This window comes from Ranitomeya variabilis, chromosome 1 (assembly GCF_051348905.1).
Source record: "Ranitomeya variabilis isolate aRanVar5 chromosome 1, aRanVar5.hap1, whole genome shotgun sequence".
Lineage (NCBI taxonomy): Eukaryota > Metazoa > Chordata > Amphibia > Anura > Dendrobatidae > Ranitomeya > Ranitomeya variabilis.
In genome coordinates this window covers 43,827,691-43,842,177 of record NC_135232.1, presented here as the reverse complement: position 1 = coordinate 43,842,177, position 14,487 = coordinate 43,827,691, and the positions used below count along the sequence as shown (strand labels likewise).

General features: G+C 50.6%; 1 protein-coding gene across 2 annotated transcripts in view; it reads right to left on the bottom strand.

Moving 5' to 3' along the window:
* Positions 1-14,215, bottom strand: part of ZNF532 (zinc finger protein 532) — a 74,719-nt gene extending 60,504 nt beyond the window's left edge. Inside the window, exon 1 of one of the 2 annotated variants that reach the window (XM_077282871.1) lies at positions 13,958-14,215. The gene's annotated coding sequence lies outside the window, so the exon portion shown is untranslated. Of the gene's footprint in view, positions 1-13,227; positions 13,673-13,957 lie in introns of those variants that run through there. The other variant, XM_077282879.1, reaches the window with a different exon arrangement.
* Positions 14,216-14,487: the final 272 nt, after the last annotated feature.

Sequence of the window (14,487 nt, the reverse complement as noted above, 5' to 3'; positions counted from 1 at the left end):
AGTCTTTGAGAACTTGTGCAAAAATTAGAAAGCAAACAAAAAGCAATAGGGATCCCGGGTCAACAAAGGGATCCCTTTAAGAGTTAACCCTGGACGGGTTTAACAGCAAAATCAGGAAACAAACAGTTAACTATGTACAGTTTCAGGTTTCCGAGGTTTAGTTGGACGGCTTCCAGGGCTGCACCTGGCACTTAACCCTTCCTGGCCTGGGAAAAGTGAGGTCCAGGGTTGCACCCAGTGCTGGACAAACGCCGTTAATCCGTCTTGCATGAACGGTTAAATCGGGTGCAGCGATGGAGGTCTGCGCAGCTTGAGTAGGGGCATTTGCTGCAGCAGAGGTAGCGGCTGCTGCAAGGTCAGTCACTGGAACGGAATCAGCAGCTGTGGCACTAGCAGTCACTGGAGTGGTGTCGGTCGTCAGGGCAGGGTCGTCCTTCATACCTGCTCCAGACGTGGTCCCTCCGGTGCTGGTCTGCTCCGTCTGCGCTGGGGTCTGGAACGCTGGTTGCGGGGCCTCGTGCTGCGACGTTGTCATCTCTGCTTGCAGCATCCCGCTTTCCGGCAGGGCCTTGCTTTCCAGCTTCGGAGCTCTGGACCTTCTTTCCCGATCCGGACCAAGCAAGGCTGCCGACAGGCGTCTGGTGAGGCTCCCGATGATGGTCTTCTTCCACCCGGCCTCAGTGCTCAGCTGCGTCTGCAGAAGTTGGTGGATCAACCCGTCCGCTCCGGTCTGCAGGAGATCAGCGTCAACTGTGGAGGTCTGGCTGCGGTGCCTCTCCGGGTAGCTGGGGGAGTCCTCGGCTCCGACCCCACGCTCCCGCTCCGGGTGGCTCGCCATGGCGTCCTCCATGTCGCTGACTTCTTCTTCCTGATCCTTTTCCCGCTCTCTCCTTCGTGGGCGGTTTCGTTTTCTCTGTCTCCGCCCTCCATTGAGGATTAGGAGGCGGATCTCGGCTGCTGACGGACACGTCCTCACGGTGCAGAAATATTTAGACTGGGCGGCCATTGTCCTTCGCGCTCTCCAGCTTGTCTACGCCCACTTCCACGCCCTTCTTCTTCTCCTGCGCTCTCCTTAGCGCTGTAATGGCGGCGGTTTTGGCGGTAAATGGCAATACACAGTCCTTGCAATAAAGCACAGTCCAAGCACAGTAAATCACAGTTCCAAGGCACACATGACCTGATTCTTCAGGCTTAAGTAGATCCTGTTCGTGACGCCAAAATGGAGCGCCCCCACTGCCGCAGGGCCGAGGGGTACCCGGTACCGGGCCTCTGAGTCTCTTGTTCTGGGGTTGTCACGGTGGCTAGACCCGGTCCGTGGCCCTGCCTGCCAGGGGGACGTCCGGTGAAAGAGTGGTGAATGGTGGTGTAGTTGTGAAGTGCCGGTCGCAATAAATAACGAGGACACCAGGTTGCAGTCTCTTTACCTCTTTACTGAAGATCTCTGGGTCCTCAGTCCGGAATACGGTTAACCAGGCTGCGCAAGTCCGGCCGGTCCAATGGCACCTCCAGAGTTCTCTTTGCAGGTGGAAATCTGTGCCTTCCTGCTAGCGCTATGTGTTGCGGTCCTCCCCTGCTGTGCTTACGGAAAGTCCCCACAACTGTTGTGTCTGTTTCTCGTGTTCCCTCACAACTCGATTAGATGATGTTCTGCTAATCCGTCCCTCCCGGTGTTATGGTTAGGACGGCACCCGTATGACGGGTAGGCTCGGAGCTCTTCCGGGACCCTAGAGTCGCCCCTCTCCACAGGTTGCCCCCTATGTCTTCTTAGGTGATTTAGGTGAGACAGCCCGCCTATGACTGACTGTCCTGCCGTTGGTTTGAAGTATTGCTTGGAGCTAGATGTATAAATACTTCCTCGGCATTCCGGCCACCGGTTATGCGCCTCAGTAGGATGTTGCCTCGGTCTTACAGCACGACTCCTACTGGTATTTCTCCTTCTTGCTTTGATCTCGTTTCTCACTCAGCACAATATATCTCGCTTCTGATCCTTTCTTAGGGCACCGCCGCTATGCTGAGCAGGCACGGTCCCGTGACGTTCTCTCTCGTTGCCAGGCCTCTGTCAGGGTCCCAAACCTGACAGGGACCCTACCGAATCTTCCCCCACAACACCCTCTGCCACAAGGTGTTGCCTGGTTCCAACCCAGTCAGCTTTCTGATCTAACTTCCTGCCTGACCCCCAGTTTACCCACACGGTGAGGAGTGGCCTAATAAATAGCACCCTTAGCTCCCCCTGGAGGCCCGACTGTGAAATGTATTGGTGTATGTGATACCTGGTCAGATGAACTCCTTCAGTGCCATCAGACGTACCATAGCCCCCCTTAGCGGCAGAGCTTCAGTACTGCAACGACCAGGACTCTGGGGCGCTGCACATGCATGGCATCAAATATTCATATATTCTTGCAAAATCAGACTTCATTTAGAGAATGGCACTGTTGTGGGCACCTGCCGCTAACACTGCTGTGGGCACCTGCCGCTGACACTGCTGTGGGCACCTGCCGTTGACACTGCTGTGGGCACCTGCCGCTGACACTGCTGTGGGCACCTGCCGCTGACACTGCTGTGGGCACCTGCTGCTGACACTGCTGTGGGCACCTGCCGCTGACATTGCTGTGGGCACCTGCAAATGAAACTTGTTGGCACCTACACCTAACACTTCCATAGGCACCTGCCGCTGATACTCCAGTGGGCACCTGCCGCTGACACTGCTGTGGGCACTGGTCACTGACACTGCTGTGGGCACCCACCGCTGACACTGCTGTGGGCACCTGTGGCTGACACTGTTGTGGGCTCCTGCCGCTGACACTGCTGTGGTTATCTGTGGCTGACACTGTTGTGGGCTCCTGCCGCTGACACTGCTGTGGGCACCTGCCGCTGACACTGCTGTGGGCACCTGCCGCTGACACTGCTGTGGGCACCTGCCGCTGACACTGCTGTGGGCACCTGCCGCTGACACTGCTGTGGGCACCCGCCGCTGACACTGCTGTGGGCACCTGTGGCTGACACTGTTGTGGGCTCCTGCCGCTGACACTGCTGTGGTTATATGTGGCTGACACTGTTGTGGGCTCCTGCCGCTGACACTGCTGTGGGCACCTGCCGCTGACACTGCTGTGGGCACCTGCCGCTGACACTGCTGTGGGCACCTGCCGCTGACACTGCTGTGGGCATCTGTGGCTGACACTGCTGTGGGCATCTGTGGCTGACACTGCTGTGGGCACCTGCTGCTGACACGGCTTTGAGCACCTGCCGCTGATATTGCTGTGGGCACCTGCAAATGAAACTTGTTGGCACCTACACCTGACACTTCCATAGGCACCTGCCGCTGATACTCCAGTGGGCACCTGCCGCTGACACTGCTGTGGACACCTGCCGCTGACACAGCTGTGGGCACTGGTCACTGACACAGCTGTGGGCACCTGCTGCTGACTGCTGTGGGCACTGGTCACTGACACTGCTGTGGGCACCCACCGCTGACACTGCTGTGGGCACCTGTGGCTGACACCGCTGTGGGAACCTGCAATTGAAACTTGTTGGCACCTACACCAGCCCTTCCATAGGCACCTGCCGCTGACACTACTGTGGGCACCTGTGGCTGACACTGGCAGATGACATTGTTAATTGTGAACACCTGTGCTGAAAAGAGAGGCAAAATGTGCCCGGATACCATATTCAGGCTCGGACTGGCCCACAGGGTAACAGGGAAATCCCCCGGTGGGCCCCTGTGTAGAACTGGGCCCCCAACCCCACTGTATGGGCAGTACTTGGTATAATTCACTTGATTCACTCTGTACAGAAAAAAAGCAGCATCTCATCATTCATCATTCAGTTTATTATTATATAGAGATATAGGGAAATTTGTGAATGAAGGTAGTATAATATTTGCATGCAGGTGAAAAGTGGACCCCCAAAGTCAATGTTACTGGTGGGCCCTTGTCACCCCAGTCCGACACTGGCCATATATCAAAAAGTAATCAAAAGCCCAAGGCATGACTCGTCATCAGTCTCCGCCTGTTGTTCTGCCCTCTATACTTTACACTGCAGCTACAAAGGCTATAATATGTTTAGTAAAGGGACATCAGTAATGAAGTTTAAAGATCTGCTACAGAATTCAGCTATTCATAATCCCCAGAGCCCCGAGCTCGGAGGTCAGAGGCTGATCCGCAGCACCACACAACACAAGACCAAGCAGCACTGGATGAAATGATGTGCTGCCGAGCGGTCAGGAACACGGCTGCAATGCAGAGCAGTAAATCCCAAGTCACTGGTGTAAAACTCCTGACCCTCCAGAGGAGACCGTTTTAGACAACATTTAGCCCTAGACAAAATTAAAAGGCTCAAAATGGTAACACATTGCATATCACACAGAAACATTTATGCTGCATTTACACGCGCCGATTTCAGACCGTTAAATGATCGACAGTGTTTAAGTAGTTTGGGGTTTAATTACCGGCCTCTGTGCCCAGACTGACGAAGAAAGATGGATGACCACTAATACAATCGCTCTGTCGTCACACAGTATCATGATATCGGCAGCACATGTTCCTTTTGAAGCGGCGATGTGCTGCAATCAACCAATGAATGATAATATTTGTAAATATGGATGTTATACACTCAATACCACACACATACACTGTATGCTACATGCCCACACTGCAGGCTACACTCCGCGACAGTCACACCTTATATTACACACACTGCTTGTTAAAAGCATAGACCCCGATTTCTTAAGACTGGAGTCACACCACATTCCTATTGGTATCTATTTTGAACTGTGATTTTTGTTATGCTGTAATGTCTATTGTCTGTACAAATCCCCTCTATAATTTGTAAAACACTGCGGAATATGTTGGCGCTATATAAATAAAATTATAATAATTATTTATTATTATTGGTGTGCGCCTCACAGTCAGGGACTGGAGTAATATCCCTGTGTAAGAGACGCCGACACTTTTGATGGATTTAACTGGTCCTATCCGGGCTCCTTCCCATCTTGGTGGTGCTGCACGAAACACAAAACAAAACAAACAATTACAGCTATTCAAAATGATTTATACCAGTTTATAGTCTGCAAAGACTGGGAGAACCACATAGCGATTGGCCGATTGAACCTGCTGCTTTGTGGGGTCTTGCTGGGGGCCATTTTTGGAACGGTGTCCCTCGGCAATAGGCCAGTCTGTCTCCCAGTAAAGCGAACTCTGACCTCAAGCTGTTATAAAAACTACTCTCAGAACAGGACCTTTAAGCAATCATTTATCATGGCATGTTGATGGGCCCCTATTGTTCACTACTGTACTAGATGTTGTGTATAAACTACATTGGTGCATGCGTAAGGGTCGCTCAGAGCAGTCGGGTCACTCGGAGCACAGTCGGGTTGCTCGCAGCACAGTCGTGATGCTCGGAGCACAATCGGGTCGCTCGGAGCACAGTAGGGACACTCACAGCACAGTAGGGTCACTTGGCACACAATGAGGTCGATCGGAGTACAGTAGGGACGCTCAGAGCACAGTAGGGACGCTCAGAGCTCTGTAGGGTCGCTCAGAGCTCTGTAGGGTCACTCGGAGCACAACTGGGACCCTCAGACATAGTATGGACGCTCGGAGCACAGTAGGGTCGCTCGGAGCACAGTAGGGACGCTCGGAGCACAGTAGGGACGCTCGGAGCACAGTAGGGACGCTCGGAGCACAGTAGGGACGCTCGGAGCAAGGAGAGACGCTCAAAGAACAGGAGGGACGCTCAAAGAACAGGAGGGACGCTCAAAGAACAGGAGGGACGCTCGGAGCACAGGAGGGACGCTCGGAGCACAGGAGGGACGCTCGGAGCACAGGAGGGACGCTCGGAGCACAGGAGGGACGCTCGGAGCACAGGAGGGACGCTCGGAGCAAGGAGGGACGCTCAAAGAACAGGAGGGATGCTCAAAGAACAGGAGGGACGCTCAAAGAACAGGAGGGACGCTCAAAGAACAGGAGGGACGCTCGGAGCACAGGAGGGACGCTCGGAGCACAGGAGGGACACTCGGAGCACAGGAGGGACACTCGGAGCACAGGAGGGACACTCGGAGAACAGGAGGGACGCTCGGAGAACAGGAGGGACGCTCGGAGCACAGGAGGGACGCTCGGAGCACAGGAGGGACGCTCGGAGCAAGGAGGGACGCTCAAAGAACAGGAGGGATGCTCAAAGAACAGGAGGGACGCTCAAAGAACAGGAGGGACGCTCAAAGAACAGGAGGGACGCTCGGAGCACAGGAGGGACACTCGGAGCACAGGAGGGACACTCGGAGCACAGGAGGGACACTCGGAGCACAGGAGGGACACTCGGAGAACAGGAGGGACGCTCGGAGAACAGGAGGGACGCTCAGAACAGGAGGGACGCTCAGAGAACAGGAGGGACGCTCAGAGAACAGGAGGGACGCTCGGAGAACAGGAGGGACGCTTGGAGCATAGTAGGGACCTTTGCAGCACAGTCGGGTCGCTTGGAGAACAGTAGGGACGCTTGTGCAGTGCCCCAGAGTCCTGGTCGTTGCAGTATTGTCGCTCTGCCACAAGGGGGAGTGATGGTACGTCTGATGGCACTAAAAGAGTTCACCTGACTAGGTATCACAGTCACACACTACACTTCACACTCCGGCCACCAGGGGGAGCAAAAGGTTCTATGTATTAGGCCACTCCTCACACTCTGGAAAAACTGGGATTCGGATAGGAAGTTAGGAAGAAGCTGACTGGGTTTTGACCAGGTAACATCTAGTGAGAGAGAGAGTTGCTTGGGAAGACTCAGGGAGGTCCCTGTCAGGGGTGGGATCCTGACAGTGGCCTAGCACGAGACAGATTGTTACGGAGCTGTGCCTGCACCTCACTGCGGCGGCATCCTAAGAAAGGACACGAAGCGAAGTATATTGTGGAGAAGTGAGAAACGAGATCACAGCACAAAGGAGATAGAACCAGGAGGAGTCGTGCCCCAAGATCGGCAACATCCTTCTGAGGCGCGTAGCCGGCGGCCGGAACGCCGAGGAAGTAATAGGCTCTATGCATTACTTTGAACTACGGCAGGGCAGTTAACTCTAGGTTGGCTGTCTCACCTTTACACCTAATGAAGACAACGGAGGCAATTGTGGGAGAGGGGCGTCTCTAGGGTCCCTATAAAATAACTCCAGGCCTACCCCGTCATACGGGTGCGTCCTATCCATACCATCTGGGGGACGGAGAGAAAGAACAGAAACATACACGACAGTTGTGAGGACTATCCTGAGGTGCTCAGCAGGGAAGTACTACAACACACAGGCGCTAGAAGGTAGGCACTGATTTCCACCTGCAAAGGGAACTCTGGATGTGCCTTCGGACCGGCCGGTCTCAGCCAGCCCTGTTAACAGTGCTCTGGATTGTGGATGCCGAAGCCTTCAGTAAAAAGGTAAAGAGACTGCAACCCTGTGTCCTCGTCATTTACTGCGACCTACACCATTACCATCTACGCATCAAGGGAAGCCCTGGGGACATACTTCACCTGTGGGAAGGTATACCATCTAGCTGCCATTCCATCACCCCAGCGGACCCCTAGCAGCGTCGGTCACCCTGACCGAATACCACAGGTGGCGTCACGAACACTTGACAAACTCGCACCTACACCTTTATTTGGGCGCCCCTTAGCAGGGCCACGGACCGGGTCGGGCCACCGTGACACCCTTAGAGCCGAGACCGAGGGACCCGGTACCGAGTACCCCGCTGCCCTGCGTTTGGGGGCCGCCCCACTTGCAGCACAGTTGGGACGCTTGCAGCACAGTTGGGACACTCAGAGAACAGCAGGGACGCTCGGAGCACAGTAGGGACACTCGGAGCACAGTAGGGACCTTTGCAGCACAGTTGGGACGCTCAGAGAACAGCAGGGTCGCTTGGAGAACAGTAGGGACGCTCGGAGCACAGTAGGGACGCTTGGAGCACAGTAGGGACGCTCGGAGCACAGTAGGGACGCTCGGAGCACAGTAGGGACGCTCGGAGCACAGTAGGGACGCTCGGAGCAGTGGGGTCACTCGGAGAACAGTAGGGACTTTTGCAGCACAGTCGGGTCGCTTGGAGAACAGTAGGGACGCTTGCAGCACAGTTGGGACGCTCAGAGAACAGTAGGGACGCTTGGAGCACAGTAGGGACGCTCGGAGCACAGTCAGGTCGCTCGTAGCACAGTTGGATTAAAGACCACAGCAGTGCAGGGAAGAACCGAAAACAGTGTGCAATGCAAATACCCCTCTAACTTCGGGATTAGTTGGGATTCCAATGTTCAGACCCTGATCGATTGATTTATTCTTGTGACAAGCCGAGAGGTGAATGATAACTTATATGACTTTCTGAAGCTGCTTGGGGGCTGGTTCTCAATACACGTTTCACGAAAATACTTATTTTCCACCATAATTTGCAAAATAAATCTTGCCAAATCAGACAAGGTGATTTTCTGGATTTGTTTTCTCATTTTGCCTCTCATGGTTGTGTTCTACCCATGATGTCAATTACAGGCCTCTCTCATCTTTTTAAGTGGGAGAACTTGCACAATTGGTGGCTGACTAAATATTTTTTTCCACACTGTTTATCATGGATTTCTGCACGACACGAATGAATGGGATAGTCGCAGGAGTTGCAACTCATCTTCAAAATGTGCATGTTTCCTTAGGGCTGTGCTGTCACTTAACCTGGGAGCAGAGAATGGACATGGAGGTTTGGTAAAAAGACCTAAAATTCACAAAAGGGGTCAGTAACCGGTCACGTGGGTCCACGGTTTGTCCAGCACAACCAGTTAACGTGTACACAAAATAGCATAGCTATTAACACAACTGGACTATGCTAATTTCTCAATCCGGAAACTCCGTCTGTCAGTGTGGCAGAAACTTTGCCACCTGGTCAGTGACTATTTTATTTTTTTATTTTTATATTGTGGTGCAGTATCCAAAAAAAGTTATCTTAAATGGCCCCTTCACGAAAATGTCATGATACATTTAGGCATAAAAAAGGAAAACAAATTCTAATTTCTAACGGACAAATATAATCAATTTAGTAATCTGAGTGAATAATTAGGACCCTTACCCTTTTTTGGTTACACAGAGTATTTTAAAGGGTTTGCATCAGGAAATAACCAATCTATTTTTTGTGTTACATGTATTTTTGTTTTTAAAAAATTCTGGCAAAGTTTTTTTTTGCTTTTTTATTATATTCCAATTTTTATTTAAAAAAATGTATATATTAGTAATCTTGTAAGTTTCACGCTAGCCGCCAGAGTTATTTTAGACTCAAAATTTATAAATCCTGCTAGTTTTCAGCAGTCTCATTATCATCAGAGTTAGGATTACAAAACATAAAAAATTTTATTTAAACAATAGGTCATTTTCTGATGACTCATTCATCATACCTGTTAGCCTGAAGGTTGAATAGTCCGGCCGTGTAATGTGTAGGCGAGCTTCCCCTGATGTCAGGGGACAAAAAAAAAAAAAAAAAAAAGGATCAGGCACTTTGAATAAGAAAGGCCCAATCTTTTGTTCTCCCCTTTCCCGATTAAAGAAGCATGCATGCTAGGCCTAGTTGAGCGTTCTTATGTATGGGGGACTCCGGAGAGTTAGGCTGGCCATTCACAATAGATGGCTGTCCGTCGAATGATGCTTCAACTGATCTTTTGACCGACAGCCATCACATCCGAGACTCCCATACACAGGAGTGATTGTTAGGCCGAGCGAGAGCTCCTGTGCTCTATATGGGAAAGCCGCCAACTAACATGTCAGCCGGTGGCTTATCTAAGGGAGAACAATGCGATTGGCGTGCCTGATCAACATCTTTCCCAACCAGCAATCAGCCATAGACCATTGGCCAAACCCGTTCATAGCGGTAGGTTCAGCCAACATTAGTCTAGTGTGTATGGGGGCCTTTAAATGCGTTTAGATGACAGCTATCTAATGTACTTAGCCCCCTGGATGACGTGACATGCCAATGGATAACAGACACAGCCCACCATTTTTAATTTGCACTGTGTAATACTTAATCTGACCTATGGGAGTGCTGTAGGGAAATTGTACACCAGCTGACGAGTTAGCCCAAGAGATAAAAAAAAACAAACAAACAAACTGACGATCACAGCTTAACCATTGCCTGGTGGCAGAAACTCGACTGTCTCATATAGTATGCCTGTGAAGTTCGGGAGTGGTGTACACAGCCCTATAGATCGAAGGTTGTCCACTACTTTGATGTTGATGACCTATCCTTAGGACATCGGATGAGTGGAGGTTCGAAACTTGGCACCCCCAACAATTAGCTGTTAACAGGTCTGTACAGAGTGTTCAGAGCCAAAACATCACAGCTCCATACACCGTGTAGTGGCCGTTCCTGGGTACTGCAGCTCATCTCCTGTTGAAGTGAATGGTTCTGAGTTGAAGTAAATGGGAACAGCCACTGAACAGAATGGGAACGGCTCCATGCTCAGTTTACATACTAGCTGTTGCCGGATATCAATCCTCCCCCGAATTGATATTGTTGGTCTATCCTAGGCGTAGGCCATCAAGTAGTGGACAACCCCCTTAACATTAACTGCATATTTCAAACCTTTTTCTATACTTTGCCCAAACTTGCATCAGCCTAAAAATGGAAAATGTGGCTATTTCTAAACAGTGGTTACATATGATCCAAGTTGTAATAACGATGCAAAATTAAAAAGAAAAAAAAAGTTACTTAAAGATGATACATCTTATGAACGTCGCATTGCCATGCACGAGATTGGTGTCACATCATAGAGGTACAAAATAAGTTACAGGGCCGAAATAATGGCAAATTTTACTGATTGCATTGTAACTGCAACACGCAGTCGTCTCCACAAGGGTCTACTACTCCAACCAAACCCATCTAAGGTCAGTTGAATTGGACGACAAAAGTTAGCTGTTGTGACCGTAATTTGGATGCAAAAATATCCATATTTTGGAGGTAAAAAAACAGCTGTAGTGCGGATTCACACATCCATTCATTGCTGGTGCACAAATTGTGATTTCTGGAGTGGGAGGGGGTCTCCTGACCTGAATTATTGTAACAGTGAGGCTATTTTTTTGGGTCAGGAGACCAATGGCCAGTCTGGAGGTCGCGGACTGTACGTGGCCAGTCTGGAGGTCGCGGACTGTACGTGGCCAGTCTGGAGGTCGCGGACTGTACGTGGCCAGTCTGGAGGTCGCGGACTGTACGTGGCCAGTCTGGAGGTCGCGGACTGTACGTGGCCAGTCTGGAGGTCGCGGACTGTACGTGGCCAGTCTGGAGGTCGCGGACTGTACGTGGCCAGTCTGGAGGTCGCGGACTGTACGTGGCCAGTCTGGAGGTCGCGGATTGTACGTGGCCAGTCCGGAGGTCGCGGACTGTACGTGGCCAGTCCAGAAGTCGCGGACTGTACGTGGCCAGTCCAGAAGTCGCGGTCTGTGCGTGGCCTGTCTGGAAGTCGCGGTCTGCATATGGCTAGTCTGGAAGTCAGGGTCTGTACGTGGCCAGTCTAGAAATTGCGGTCTGCATGTGGCCAGTCAGTCTCAGGTCAGTAGGTCTCCTGACCAGAACCAATAGCTTCATATGTAGCAATGAGGAATTAGTTTGGGTCAGGAGTCAGTGGCCAGTCTGGAAATCGCAGACTGTAGGTGGCCAGTCTGGAAATCGCGGACTGTAGGTGGCCAGTCTGGAAATCGCGGACTGTACGTGGCCAGTCTGGAAATCGCGGACTGTACGTGGCCAGTCTGGAAATCGCGGACTGTACGTGGCCAGTCTGGAAATCGCAGACTGTAGGTGGCCAGTCTGGAAATCGCAGACTGTAGGTGGCCAGTCTGGAAATCGCGGACTGTAGGTGGCCAGTCTGGAAATCGCGGACTGTAGGTGGCTAGTCTGGAAATCGCGGACTGTAGGTGGCCAGTCTGGAAATCGCGGACTGTACGTGGCTAGTCCGGAAGTGGCGGTCTGTACGTGGCCAGTCCAGAAGTCACGGTCTGTACGTGGCCAGTCCGGAAGCCGCGGTCTGTGCGTGGGCAGTCTGGAAGTCACGGTCCGCATGTGGCCAGTCTGGAAATTGCGGTCTGCATGTGGCCAGTCTGGCTCAGGTTAGTAGGTCTCCTGACCAGAACCAATAGCTTCATATGTAGCAATGAGGCATTAGTTTGGGTCAGGAGCCAGTGGCTAGTCTGGAAATTGCAGACTGTACGTGGCCAGTCTAGAAACAGCTGTCTGTAGGTGGCCAGTCTAGAAATAGATGTCTGTACATGGCTGGTCTGGAAATCGCGAAAGGCTAGCTTCACACATCTAATATTTGCTGACTGAATAATTTCTGTTTGGGCCAGGAGCCAGTCCATACTTAGACTATGAAAGTCCGATGTATGAAGCCGGCCTCAGGGTTTGGCCATGTACATTAGATGTAAATCAGCCAACTTTGACAGGATAAAGGATGGGCATGTTGAATTTCAACATGCCCAATACTTTGCTCCAAAATGAGTGAAGATTAGTCCGTCGAGGCTTATTCCTCCCTCCCCATTGGAAACTAAAGCAAGATCAGCTGAGCCAAGCGTACACATGTTTGGAGGAGTTGTGAAACACAACCAAAAGATGTTGATAAACCCTAGAGGAATAGCCTTATAGGTAGGTCATATTGGCACCATCAGGTTGTGTTTCCACCAACGCATTTGTGCCATATTGGAATCATGCATTTTTTTTACCATAGAGAAACCTGGAGGAAAATGACCCATGCTTCTCATGTAGGGATGCATTTTGGATTTCCATGAACCCGCACGTGATAGCTGCGAATCTACATTGCGACAATCCCGATTTAAGAGCGATTGTAGGATAAGTGGTGCACAATGGTGTATTTGCTATGGATTTAGACAATCACAGCCCTCAATCCTGGTATGGAAATGTTTTAGGATAAACCTGCCAAAAAAAAAAAACCCGTCAGAACCCCTGACTTTCCTTAACTTAACTCATGCATATCTACTCTGCATGCAAAACCCATGTGTATACACAGAGAAACCCCCCTCTTAAGGCCGTGGGATCTCAGGACTATACATAGGCCCCTCTGTCAAACAACAAAGACCTCCGCAGCCTCCTCACAAGGCCTGGATTTTCCAAACAAGGCCTACTCCCCACCAGGCCCTGCAAAACACAAGGAGCATCCAGTCCCTGATTCCTGCATTTAACCCATCATGGAAAATGAAAAATGCAAAAAAAGAAAATGTGATTACTTTGTAAGGACGGCACTTACATGTTCTTTTTTAATTATTCGTGTCATCTGGTCACCTCTACAGATTTCATGGGGGGCCGACGTGGGTTCCTGCTCCAATACAGCTGTTGGCAATCACAGTAAAGAAGAAAAAAAAAAAAGAAGGGGGACGAAATCCAGGCAGGGCCTGTTCTCTGCAGAGCCGACAGTCCACAAGAGGCCCTGAAATCTCAATCCAGTGTCCTTTTTAGTGAAGCCACCTACATGCATGTGTCTCCAATTATAGCTACACGGGTTCCCCTGTGGAAGCTTAAAAGGAGGTGGTGGGGGTAGGTTTCATAAGGAACCCATCCGCAGAGTAATTCATGAAAAGCCAGCTCCACGCACGCACACATAAGGGACGTGAATGTAAATGCAGAAGGGCTTGCACCAGCAGCAATGCAAACGACAAAAGCAGAGGCCTTCTCGTCAATCCTCCCCCTGTGGTGTAGGCAATCAGCCTAGGAAACGCAGAAAGACATGTCGATGGGAAAAATAAATAAATAAAAATCACACCAACACAGCCTACCTACAGTCCACGGTAAAGAGCCGAATAAAACAAAGGATTGCATTGGGGAAAAAAAAACAATAAGGAGAATGTATGGAATGTTCTATTCCAAAATCATGGGAACAAAAAAAAAAAACACGAAAAATGAGTCCAAACCCCAGATATGGTGGTCAACAGAAACATTGAGTGGCCGCAGTGACCCTAGTGTTATCATTAACCACTTACCGAGTACAAATGTCCCCAAGGCGGCCTTATGGCGAGGAACCTGGATTCACATTGTTGGGACATTTTTCACTATTGTTCTCCATTTTTTCTTGATTCAATAGGACTTAAACGTCAACTCAAAAAAAATAAAATAAAGGGGGGGGATGTTTTTTTTTTCCTGTTCTAGGAAGTAACAAGAGATGGCGGAATGTGTCAAAGGTCCAGTTCAACAAGAGATGGCGGAATGTGTGAAAGGTCCATTTTTGTTTAGTTGCCGGTCTAAGCCTTTGTTCGGGTCTTCTCGTCATTCATTCCAGCTGTCTCTTGTGTGTCCCTCGCCAGCCACGCTCGCTCCCTCTCTTGTATCTCTCACAGGCCTCCAGCTTATAGACAAGATGCACAAGCCGGCTCTCATGAATGCATGCACACTTTTTTTTTTTTTTCTTCTTTCCTTTTAACAAGACAGGTTTTGCCTTTTCATTCGCAGGTTTGGAAATTGCACGTAATTCGGACACAAGTCGTTACTCATTCCAGGCATTCTTCATAAAACA